The sequence below is a fragment of the Salmo salar genome, chromosome 16 (assembly GCF_965601325.2).
Source record: "Salmo salar chromosome 16, fSalSal1, whole genome shotgun sequence".
NCBI classification, from domain to species: Eukaryota; Metazoa; Chordata; class Actinopteri; order Salmoniformes; family Salmonidae; genus Salmo; species Salmo salar.
This window is the reverse complement of record NC_138306.1, coordinates 9,749,644-9,762,167: the sequence shown is the minus strand read 5'-3', so window position 1 is coordinate 9,762,167 and position 12,524 is coordinate 9,749,644. Positions and strand designations below refer to the sequence as shown.

At 43.2% G+C, this 12,524-nt stretch overlaps 1 long non-coding RNA gene across 1 annotated transcript; it reads left to right on the top strand.

Moving 5' to 3' along the window:
• The first annotated feature begins 3,322 nt into the window (after positions 1-3,322).
• Positions 3,323-12,248, top strand: LOC106573159 (uncharacterized). Its single transcript, XR_001321278.3, has 4 exons — positions 3,323-3,411; positions 4,929-5,010; positions 5,672-5,784; positions 7,636-12,248. It is a non-coding gene; the product is annotated as an uncharacterized LOC106573159 (long non-coding RNA).
• The last annotated feature ends 276 nt before the right edge of the window (positions 12,249-12,524 follow it).

The window sequence follows — 12,524 nt, the reverse complement described above, 5'->3', positions numbered from 1 at the left end:
AAAGGGGGGACCAACTCTATATTAATGACCATGATTCGACGAGCAGGTGTCCACATACTTTTGGTCATGTAGTGTAAATTGTATGTTAAAACTAAAGGACTTTAGTAACATAACAAAATGAGAAAATGCAAAAACATGTTTTAAAATGTCTTCTAAATGAAAGAAGTGCCCTGTGGGTGTGGGAAATATTGACATGGCAAATATTTCTAGGGAGTGATATGGCTTCTAAAGCAGTTTTGGTGTCTCTCTGTCTCCAAGGCTTTTGGCTTGACCAGGTTGAATGTACAGGTATGGTGATTTGAATATAGTTAGAGTGTTTGATAAATGGCAAATAATCTCTGACAGATTAATGTCTTTAAAGGAGACATATAGGACATGTGGGGCAAGTAAAATATAAACACAATAAAACACAATCATTCTTAAACAATACATAACAAAATTATGTTTGATGTAAGTCATTGAGTTCACTTATTCCTTGTCTGTTTAATTTTTTTCAAATGTGAGTACCGTAATAGTCAAAAGGACTCAGACTCAGTCCTCAAAAAGGGTTGCGACAACCCTTGGGGGCATATCTTTTACAGTACAGAATACAAACACAGGCTAACTAAGCAAATGGAACAGTAAGGGAAAAACAGAAAATCTGGTCCATTCTCATTGTCCTTCTCGGTATCTGCTCAAGAAATACTCACCATTAGTGTTACATCAGAGTTGGTGTGGGAAACAGAACAGCAGGAGAAAACACCTGAAGAGAAAACATCAACTTACTGTAACTAACCAAGGTCAAAGGTGGTGGGCAAGGTGTGTGGCTACACTCTATTAATTACGATGAAAGGGGCTGCTCATCTTGACTATGCTGTTTGTGGCCGTTATCGACAAGGAGACATTTTGAGGGGTGAGTGATCATCACAAAGTATGGAAAAGAAAACACTTTGTGACAGCTGCTGATGTAAAAAGTGCTTTATAAATACATTTTGATTGACTGATAAAATTATTATCCCTTGTTTGCTACAGCAGTGGTAGCTGAGAAAAGGGTAATGACATATGGTGTGTTGATTGTCACCCTTTCTCTTTTTATGTTTCCCCCATCTCTTTATTAGAATTATTAGGGATGATAACATCATCATTGTAATATCTTTACAGGCACCAGGTGCTTCAGATCACTTGGAAGGATGAGCTCCAGCACTCTCTCCTGAAGGACCTGGCTGAGATTAAAGATCTCGAGGTGGGGCATAATAACAGTGATCATACTATGACATAATATGACTATTATACTTCTTATACAGATGTAGGATCTTAATTTGACCTGTATTGTCGCTGCAAAATAATCCTGCAGCAACAGGATTTCAACGTTTAGTCCATAATGTTGCTTGATCGGTGGCTAGGTTATTAGCTGGTCAAAATGAAGCTGCATGAAAAGTGGAATACTGTTAATATATCTGTATGTTAGTGCAAGATTTCAATGAACCCTCGGGGTTCTCCATGGTGTTTTAGGTCAGGGCGTGACTAGGGAGGTTTCTAGGTATTATATTTCTATGTTGGTGTGTGTGTATGGTTCCCAATTAGAGGCAGCTGAATATCGTTACCTCTAATTGGGGATCATACTTAGTGTGTTTTTTCCCCCACCTGCTAGGTGGGATATTGTTTTGTATGAGTGCCTATGTGCGCTACGTATTTCATGATCGTTATATCTTTGTTGTTTTGGAAGTTTCACTATCATTAAAATGTGGAACTCTACTCACGCAGCGCCTTGGTTCAATTATTCATACGACGGTCGTGACAGAATATCCCACCTAGTCAGGACCAAGCAGCGTGCCCAGGAGGTGAAGGAGAGTTGGTCATGGGAAGAGATACTAGTTGGATGCGAGACCCTTCCTTGGCAGGAGTCGCCGAGGAGTAAAGGAGGAAAGCAACGACGCCGGGGTCCGTGGCCACAAACAACCCAAGGGCAACCCCAAGGTTTTTTTTTGGGGGGGGGGGGGGGGGGCGCACAAGGGGCGGTCGGCCGAGGAGAGAGCCAGAGACCGTCTGGGAGTCGATGGAGCAGTTCGAGGAGGGATATCGGAAAGAGATGTTGGCAAGGAGTATGCTGCAGCGCACTCGCCCTGAGGAGCGTCTCCCCAGCATGTTACATCCTGTGCCGGCTCCCCTCACTCGCCCTGAAGAGTGTGTCACCAGCCCGGTGCAACCTGTGCCAGCTCCACGCACCAGGCCTCCAGTGCGCCTCCCCAGCCCGGTATGTCCTGTGCCGGCTCCCCGCACTCGCCCACCAGTGCGTGTGTACGGTCCAGAGTCTCCAGCAACGGTCTACAGCCCGGAACCTCCAGCGACGGTTCACAGTCCAGAGCTTCAAGCGACGGTTCACAGTCCAGTGCTTCCAGCGATGGTCCACGGCCCAGAGCTTCCAGTGACGGTCCACGGCCCGGAGCTTTCTGCACCGGTGCCATGGCCGGAGCCTTCCACTGCGCCGATGCCCAGTCCAGGCACGGTGTCCAGTCCCGCTCCATGGCCGGAGTCTTCCTCTGCGCCGGTGCCCAGTCCAGGCACGGTGTCCAGTCCCGCTCCATGGCCGGAGCCTTCCTCTGCGCCGGTGCCGAGTCCGGGCACGGCGTTCAGCCCAGCTGCTACGTCCCGCACCGGAGCCGCCACCGACGCTAGTTGTCCACCCTAACCCTCCCCATCTAGTTTCAGGTTTTGCGGTCGGAGTCCGCACCTTTGGGGGGGGGGGGGGGGGGGGGGGTACTGTCACGCCCTGACCATAGAGAGCCCTCGGGGTTCTCTATGGTGTTTTAGGTCAGGGCGTGACTAGGGGGGTTCTAGGTATTATATTTCTATGTTGGTGTGTGTGTATGGTTCCCAATTAGAGGCAGCTGAATATCGTTACCTCTAATTGGGGATCATACTTAGTGTGTCCTTTTTTCCCACCTGCTAGGTGGGATATTGTTTTGTATGAGTGCCTATGTGCGCTATGTATTTCACGATCGTTATCTTTGTTGTTTTGGAAGTTTCACTATCATTAAAATGTGGAACTCTACTCACGCTGCGTCTTGGTCCAATTACTCATACGACAGTCGTGACAAATTTCTGTAAATCACTTAGCTCATCTGCGGCACATGAAAATGATCAGCAACAAAAAAGTGATCAAATTAAGATCTGTAAATAGGAATTTTAGAGGAAAACAATCAGAACGGAATTATCAGAGCAGATCCCTTCTCATACTGTATAATGTATGATCACTCCATTTGATCTTTTCCCATGTGTTGATTTGTGAGTTCATCTGCATGTTCCTCTCCTCTCTTCTTTCCCAGCTGGATGTGTGTGGACATCAGAGTTCCCGTCACCAGCCTGCAGACCTACAAGGCCTTCCTGAGGACCGAGGACATCTCTTACTCTGTCACAGTCAAGGACCTGCAGGTAAAGGTGGACAACTTTCTGAGCTGGCTGAGGAAAGAGAGCTCATCTGCCTTTCTTACGCCATTCTTTAGTCATTGTTATTCTTCAAAAAGTAAATCAAAATCAAATCAAATGTTATTTTGTCACATACACATGGTTAGCAGAAGTTTATGCGAGTGTAGCGTAATGCTTGTGCTTCTAGTTCCGACAATGCAGTAATATCTAACGAGTAATCTAACCTAAAAATGTCACAATTACCTTATACACACAAGTGTAAAGGAATGAATAAGAATATGTACTTATAAAAAAAAATATATATATGAATGAGTGATGGTATAGAACGTCATAGGCAAGATGCAGTGGATGGTATAGAGTACAGTATATACATATGAGATGAGTAATGTAGGGTATGTAAACATTATATGAAGTGGCATTGTTTAAAGTGGCCAGTGATACATTTATTACATCAATTTCTCCATTATTTAAGTGGCTGGAGTTGAGTCAGTATGTTGGCAGCAGCCACTCAATGTTAGTGATGGTTGTTTAACATTCTGATGGCCTTGAGATAGAAGCTGTTTTTCAGTCTCTCGGTCCCTGCTTTGATGCACCTGTACTGACCTCGCCTTCTGGATGATAGCGGGGTGAACAGGCAGTGGCTCGGGTGGTTGTTGTCCTTGATGATCTTTTTGGCCTTCCTGTGACATCGGGTGGTGTAGGTGTCCTGAAGGGCAGGTAGTTTGCCCCCGGTGATGCGTTGTGTAGACCTCACTACCCTCTGGAGAGCCTTACGGTTATGGGTGGAGCAGTTGCCGTACCAGGCGGTGATACAGTCCGACAGGATGCTCACGATTGTGCATCTGTAAAAGTTTGTGAGTTTTTGGTGACAAGCCAAATTTCTTCAGCCTCCTGAGGTTGAAGAGACGCTGCTGCGCCTTCTTCACCACGCTGTCTGTGTGGTTGGACCATTTCAGTTTGTCCGTGATGTGTATCCCGAGGAACTTAAAACTTTCTACCCTCTCCACTGCTGTCCCATCAATGTGGATAGGGGGTTGCTCCCTCTGCTGTTTCCTGAAGTCCACGATCATCTCCTTTGTTATGTTGACGTTGAGTGTGAGGTTATTTTCCTGACACCACACTCCGAGGGCCCGCACCTCCTCCCTGTAGGCCGTCACGTCATTGTTGATAATCAAGCCTACCACTGTAGTGTCATTGGCGAACTTGATGATTGAGTTGGAGGCGTGCATGGCCACGCAGTCGGTGGTGAACAAGGAGTACAGGAGAGGACTGAGAACGCACCCTTGTGGGGCCCAAGTGTTGAGGATCAGCAGGGTGGAGATGTTGTTACCTACCCTCACCACCTGGGGGCGGCCTGTCAGGAAGTCCAGAACCCAGTTGCACAGGGCGGGGTCGAGACCCAGGGTCTCGAGCTTGATGACGAGTTAATAACTGTACAGACTATGATGCCACCAAAGTTATCCCCCTGACAATCTAATTATTCTTGATCAGTGATATGAAACCTTTTGCCCCTTTTATCTTAGGTTATGTTGGATGAGGAGTGGAGCAGATGCTGAGTGCTCATGCCGCTGAGCCCGGAATACTGATGACTACACCAAATACCAGGTCAGTACTCAATAACACAGCCAGGAAATCCTCAGCATCTGCTGTTATAACATCTATCATAACATTGTCATAAGATTGCAAGATAAAACTGTCATAGGACTGCAGAAACGAACTCTCTTGCACTGACTCTATGCACACACACTGGACTCTACCCACACACACATACTGACACCCCAACACACACACACCTTCACACTCACCACTTACGATGCTGCAACTATTATCTATCCTGTTGCCTAGTCACTTTACCCCTACTTATATGTACAGTATATGGCTACCTCAATGACCTCATTGACTGCACATTGACTCGGTACTGGTACTCCCTGTATATAGCCATCTTTTTTTCTATTCCCTGTATATAGCCATGTTATTTTTATTTGTTATTCACTGTGTATTTATTCCTAGTGCCACTATTTCTATTTTTCATGATCTATTTTCTGTTATCTTTAACTCTGCATTGTTGGAAAATAACCAGTAAATATGCATTTAACTGTTAGTCTAGACATGTTGTCTACGGAGCATGTGACAAACAGCATTTCATTTGATTTGATAACTCTGTCATAAGACTGCATAATAACACTGTCATAACAATGTTATCAGGCCTGTGTTAAAACTCCAGTCCTCAGAGCTCTTTGATTCTAATGTGAGATTATTTTACTAGCTCTATCGCAATAGATCTACAGTTTCCAGGACATGGTGGCTAAGAACCCCAACCTGGTCAGCAAGATCGTGATTGGCCAGAGCTACCAGGGATGCCCCCTGAATGTGCTCAAGGTAAGTTCCTGACCACAGTGGGCCTTGTCATATTACTAACTAGTACTCTTTACACGTGAAATATACATCTAATAGAGCCCTCTGAATGCACTCTAAGTCATGCAGTCTATCACAGTGCCATCCGTTTTATCACCAAAGCCCCATATACTACCCACCACTGTGACCTGTACGCTCAGGTTAGCAGCACCTGGTTCGCCAAAAGGTGATTCACTTCTAGTCTCTTTCCTACCAGTCAGAGCCCCTGTTTTGAATTTCCCCACATGCTCTTGAGTCAATGTAAACTCCAGTTTGCTGCTAAGAATATAAAAAATAGTATAATGAAGGCAATAGGGTCATTACAGTCCATTTGCTAGGATAACTTATTGTTATTATTATTAAGGGAGTTAAGTCTCTTTGTAGTAAGGCAATTCCTGTTCTGAATACCCACAGGGACGTTCCTACTCCCAGATTGCTGCATTGATGTAAAAAGTGAGATGGCGCCCTCATGAGGCCAGAATCTCTTTATTCAGTATGATAATGTGCATAAATCTTTCTGTTCAATGACCACCAGATTGTGACGGACTACATGCTTTTATTAGCCTACAAGAATCGCATAAAAAATTAAGTTTGTGATAGGCCTTCAATTGAAAGGTTTAACTTGATATAGCTTACTGTCACGACTTCTACCGAAGTCGATGCCCCTCCTTGTTCGAGTTGTTCGGCGGTCGACGTCACCGGTCTTCTAGCTATCACTGATCCATTTTTCATTATCCATTGGTTATGTCTTGTTTCTTTTCACACCTGGTTCCAATCACATTCATTACCTGTTGTGTATTTAACCCTCTGTTTCCCCTCATGTCCTTGTCTGAGATTGTTTGGTGTTATTGTGTTCGTGTTAGTTTTCTTAGGTGTGTGAAGGGTATGTGTACCCATTTAGATTTTTATGTATTCCTATTGTTGGAGTCAGTTTTAAAAGTTATTAAACTACTCCGCGTATATGAAGTTTGTTTCTCCTGCGCCTGACTTCCCTGCCACCAACACACACGACAGTGACACTTACACTTCACAATAAAAGGAAAAAATAAATGTACTCACTGAAATAAAATTAAGAGATAGTAAACTTTCAAGATGACACTTCGTTTAATCTTTGAAGTGTTGGCTAATGGTTTACTGAAACATAAGGAAGCTATCCAATTTTCACGACCAATTCTTTTGATGATAAGGCAAAGCAAAACATATTTATTTAAAAGCATCCTCGAGAAGAAGCGCTTGAGAGGGGAGATTTAGATAATTAAACAGTATTTTAGGGACTGCAGATTACCAGCGTGGAGCTGTTTTTACACATCAGTAATCTGTGTTCTCTTTTGGTGAATTCACCATTGTGCATGCCCTCGGTCACAGTCTGTTAAATTACAGCCAAAAGCTGTTTTAAGGGGTTTGTAGTGAGTCTCTTATAGTCTCTGATCATTCAGTTGCATGAGTACTTCAGTCTTATAGACATATTTCACACACAATTTATTTCTATTTTTACTAAGTCGTTCAAACAAGATACTATGTCGCTCTAATGAGATACTAAGTCCTTCATACAAGTTGAATCCAAGAGACTATTTTTTTTCCTTGGGCTCAACACATTGTTTACATTGCTTGAACTAACCAAACCTGTGCTCAACACATTGTTTAATTTGCATTAACTAGCCAAACCTGTCAAATGAAAAGGTTGCCTTTCTAATTGTCTGACTTATACATTTTTGCTGTTTTTATTTTTGAGAGAAAATGATTTCCTCCTTTATGGTGGATTACAATTAAAATGGAAGCATGTCATTGTTTTGGTTGGACTGTCCCTGGCCTGATGTTATGTTGTATTCCCCTCAGTTTCCCTAGCCACCGGCTCTAGCGGTAACCCCTGCAATGAGACTTACTCGGGCCCAAGGCTCACTCTGAGTCTGAGGTCAAGTCCATCGTGTCGAGTCTCAAGGCAACCTGACGGCCTTCATCGACATCCACAGCTACTCAGAGGCTCATGTACCGTTACTGCTACACTGCAACCCCCTACAAGGACCAGAGAGAGCTGGTGAGTCTGACAGGCTTCCCACCTTCCCTTGACCCTTAACCCTGTCTCAGTCATTTGCCTTATAAGGGCACAAGGCGAGACCCAGATGCAGACACGGGAGGAAGATGGTTTGAGTCTTTGATATTTATTACATCCAAAAGGGGTAGGCAAGAGAATGGTCGTGGACAGGCAAAAGGTCAAAACCAGTTCACAGACCAGGAGGTACGGTGTGGCAGGCAGGCTCGAGGTCAGGGCAGGCAGAATGGTCAGGCAGGCGGGTACAGAGTCCAGAAAACAGGCAAGGGTCAAAACCGGGAGGACTAGTAAAAGACAATAGAAAAAGCAGGAGCATGGGAAAAACATGCTGGTTGACATGGAACATACAAGACGAACCGGCACAGAGACAGGAAACAGAGGGATAAATACACCAGGGATAACATGCGAGACCAGGAGGGGGTGGAACTGATCAGGGTCTGACATGCCTAATAATTGTACCTGAGGCAATAATGCACTTTTATAGCATCAAACAGGGTAAAACTGTTGAACAGCTCAAGTTCAGTATACAAATAGAGGAAATGTTTTGTCTGTTGAACTTAATTGTCAAAGGTTGTACAGGTCTGTTGACCTTATTTTACATTTTACCTACAGCATGACCTGGTGTGAAGGCCATCACTGAGCTAGCTACCATGTACAGAACTCCCTACATATACGGCTGTGTCATGACCATCATACAGTGCATTCAGAAAGAATTCAGACCCCTTGACTTTTTCCACATTTTGTTACATTACAGCCTTATTCTAAAATTGATTAAATATATTGGTTTTCCCATCAATATACACAACATACCCCATAATGACTAAGTGAAAACAGGTTATTAGAAATGTTTGTATTACAAAAAAAAAAAACAGAAACACCTTATTTACATAAGTATTCAGACCCAAAATTGAGCTCAGGTGCATCCTGATAATTCTTGAGATGTTTCTACAACTTGATTGGGGTCCACCTGTGGTAAATTAAATTGATTGGACATGATTTGGAAAGGCACACACCTGTCTATATAAAGGTCCTACAGTTGACAGTGCATGTCAGAGTAAAAACCAAGCCATTGGGTTGAAGGAATTGTCTGTAGAGCTCCGAGACAGGATTGTGTCAAGGCACAGATCTGGGGAAGCGTTCCAAAACATGTTTGCAGCATTGAAGGTCCCCAAGAACATAGTGGCCTCCATCATTCTTAAATTGAAGAAGTTTGGACCCACCAAGACTCTTCCTAGAGCTGGCCGCCCGGCCAAACTGAGTGATCGGGGGAGAAGGGCCTTGGTCAGGGAGGTAACCAAGAAACCAATGGTCAATTTGTCAGAGCTCCAGGGTTCCTCTGTGGAGATGGGAGAACCTTCCAGAAGGACAACCATCTCTGCAGCACTCCACCAATCAGGCCTTTATGGTAGAGTGGCCAGACGGAAGCCACTCCTTTAGTAAAAGGCACATGACAGCCCGCTTGGAGTTTGCCAAAAGGCACCTAACAGACTCTCAGACCATGAGAAACAAGATTCTCTGGTCTGATGAAACAACTATTTTGCCTGAATGTCAAGCGTCACTTCTGGAGGAAACCTGGCACCATCCATATGGTGAAGCATGGTAGTGGCAGCATCATGCCCTGGGGATGTTTTTCAGCGGCAGGGACTGGGAGACCAGTCAGGATCATGGGAAAGATGAGTGGAACAAAGTACAGAGAGATACTTGATGAAAACCTTCTCCAGAGCGAAGGTTCACCTTCCAACAGGACAATGACCCTAAGCACACAACCAAGACAATGCAGGAATGGCTTCGGGACAAGTCCCTGAATGTCCTTGAGTGGCCCAGCCAGAGCCCGGACTTGAACCCGATCGAACATCTCTGGAGAGACCTGAAAATAACTCTCTCTATAATATTTCATACGGAAAAAAGTATCGCCGACAGACTGATTTTGAACTGGGACTCTGTACAAAAACTCAAAATTCTTTCTCGTTTTTGAAGAAACAAGCCTGAAACAATGAACAAAGACTGTTGAGATCTAGTGGAAGCCATAAGAATTGCAATCTGGGAGCTGGAATTACATAGAACCCATAGCTTTCCATTATATGAGCCTTGGAGCTCAAAAAAACAAAATTCCGGTTGGTTTTTCTTTGGATTTTCACCTGCCATATCAATTGTGTTATAGTCTCATACATCATTTTAACATTTCTACAAACTTCAAAGTGTTTTCTATCCAATGCTACCAATTATATGCATATCCTGAGTAACAGGCACTTTACTTTGGGCACGTCAGTCAGGTGGAAATTCAGGAAAATAGACCCTAGCCCTAAGAATTAAACACTTTTCCCGAGGTAATTTTCATGGCAGCCAGGTAGGCTATACTCATGTTGTAAAGAGAAGCAATGTGCTTAATATTAGGAAAGTTAAGAAAAAAATATATTAGGCCTAGAACACTGATAGGATCTTTCTCTTTTTAATAGTGGCCATCACTCTGTTTTCTCACGCAATTGAATAGCCTTTTGAAATGTTGCGCAACATGAGCTCATGGGCTCTCATTAAGTGTTTGATTCGATTTTTGATGACATTTGCATTGATGTCAGAATGATTAGAGAGACAATAGAGTGTTGAGAACCAGGCATTTAGCAAGTTTGGTAGGCTACTAAAGACCATCAGCAGCATCAGAGCTTGGAGGACCCTAGTTACCATGACTAAATGGTCACGTGGAATTTGACTGCTGGTGTGGCGGTAATATGGTCACGATAACAGCCCTGTTCATGATGCCATTGACCTAAACAAGAGCCCCAGGACCAGTGGAAGCAAAATAGCCCCATCACATCAAAGATCCACCATCATTTTTTACCATAGGTATGAGGTACTTTTTTGCATATGCTTCTGTTTTTCAATGACAAACCCACCACTGGGAATGGGCTAAGATCACTCCCAATGTGTTCTCCAATCTCATAGAACATTTTAGAAAAAGGCTGTGTCGTTATCCTTGCAAAGGGTAGGGCGCTGGAGTACTGAAAATAGGGGTAGCAATAATTTGAACCTTATCTTGAATTTTTTTTTTTATTACTTGTTAACCAAGTCTCTTTCTCTGAGAAACCATTTTTGAGCATGCAGTATAGCTCAGTATTTGTATTATTTATTTTATTTGGTCTTTTTTTGCTCAACTTTATCAAGGGTGGACCTGACTGTATCTCTGTGATACTGTCATGTGAATGTCTGTTAAACAAAGTTGTACTGTCTGTCTGTCAAAGATATGCAGTATCTAGCTCAAGCAAGTGATGATACCTACGTACAAGTCAACAAGAGTTCACTAAAAATCACCTCTGTGAAAATGACCAATAGAAATGAGACCTAATTCGATCATATGTTGTGTAGTTCAATTACATTTTTCAAGCGCTGACATTAAAAAGGCTCAACAAAATCACCAGTTCGCATCAGAATATACATTGTGCATTTTATTTAACATTCAATTTACACAAACTAATTGAGATCAGCCAGTTTAATCGATGTAGAATACTGCCAAAGTTAATGTATTCATGGTCAGGAGCTTTGAGTTGAAATTAGACTTCTTGTTTCTGGTTCCAACACTTCACACACATGCCAGACGTCAGCCTCAGAAAGGTTTTGCATCCATCAAAAGCCCACTTTTTTACATTAAATTCACTTTTGAAATATATTATCTTCATCTCAAGAACAGCCACCAACGATACCTTTAAGTCAACATTCTTCAAACGTGTAGGTCACACACTTCGTCATAAAGCACAAATATTATTTCACATTTTCACATGTATCGGACATACCAAGGTGCTCCTTTCTGAGTACCATGACTACCATCTCAGAATGCCCTCCTAAACCCCCATGATGATGCTTCATATTTCACCACTTGTACAGACCATCAGTCTTGTCAGCCAACACACCCAAACATGCAATGCATTTGAGACACTCACCTCATATAACACTACAATATTCCAAACAAGAAAAGGCAGTTCCCTTAGACAGAGAACCATATACATCTGTAGTTATATCATATAAAAATGTGCATATTATTTTACAAGTTAAAATTATGTGCTTTGTGCCAATATGTTTAGATAATTTCAATACGTATATGTATGTACAATTATTCAATGTGTATAATACATTATCCCATATTGTCACGCCTGCTCCCGCTCTTCCCCCTGGCGCTCGAGGGCGCCGGGCTCCCCAGCATTATGCACACCTGCTTCCCTCGTCATGCGTACCAGTGATCACTTGGACTCACCTGGACTCAATCACCTGTGTTATTTCCATCCCTATATCTGTCTGTCCCCCAGCTCTGGTCCCTGCTTCCGCATTAACGTTCATATGTTGTTTTGCTACCCGTGTGATGATGCTGTTCCTGTCTTGTTTCTTGTCTGTTCCTCATTAAATGTTTGACTCCCCGTACCTGCTTCTCGACTCCAGCGTCGGTCCTTACACAAATAGTGTTCAAATAATATTTTCAAATAATATTTAAGTCATCACTTGTGGTTATTTTGAATGCACAACGGAGCGTATCAGACTAACTTTAGGACCCTGGTATCAAGTGATATGAGGCTAAATGAGGAAGCTACATAACAGTAAATAATGGCTAGCATGGCTGATCTCTTAAAGCAAATGATAGGCATCACATGCAGAGAGTTTACTTGCCACAAGTAATTTTAAGAAAGCAGCA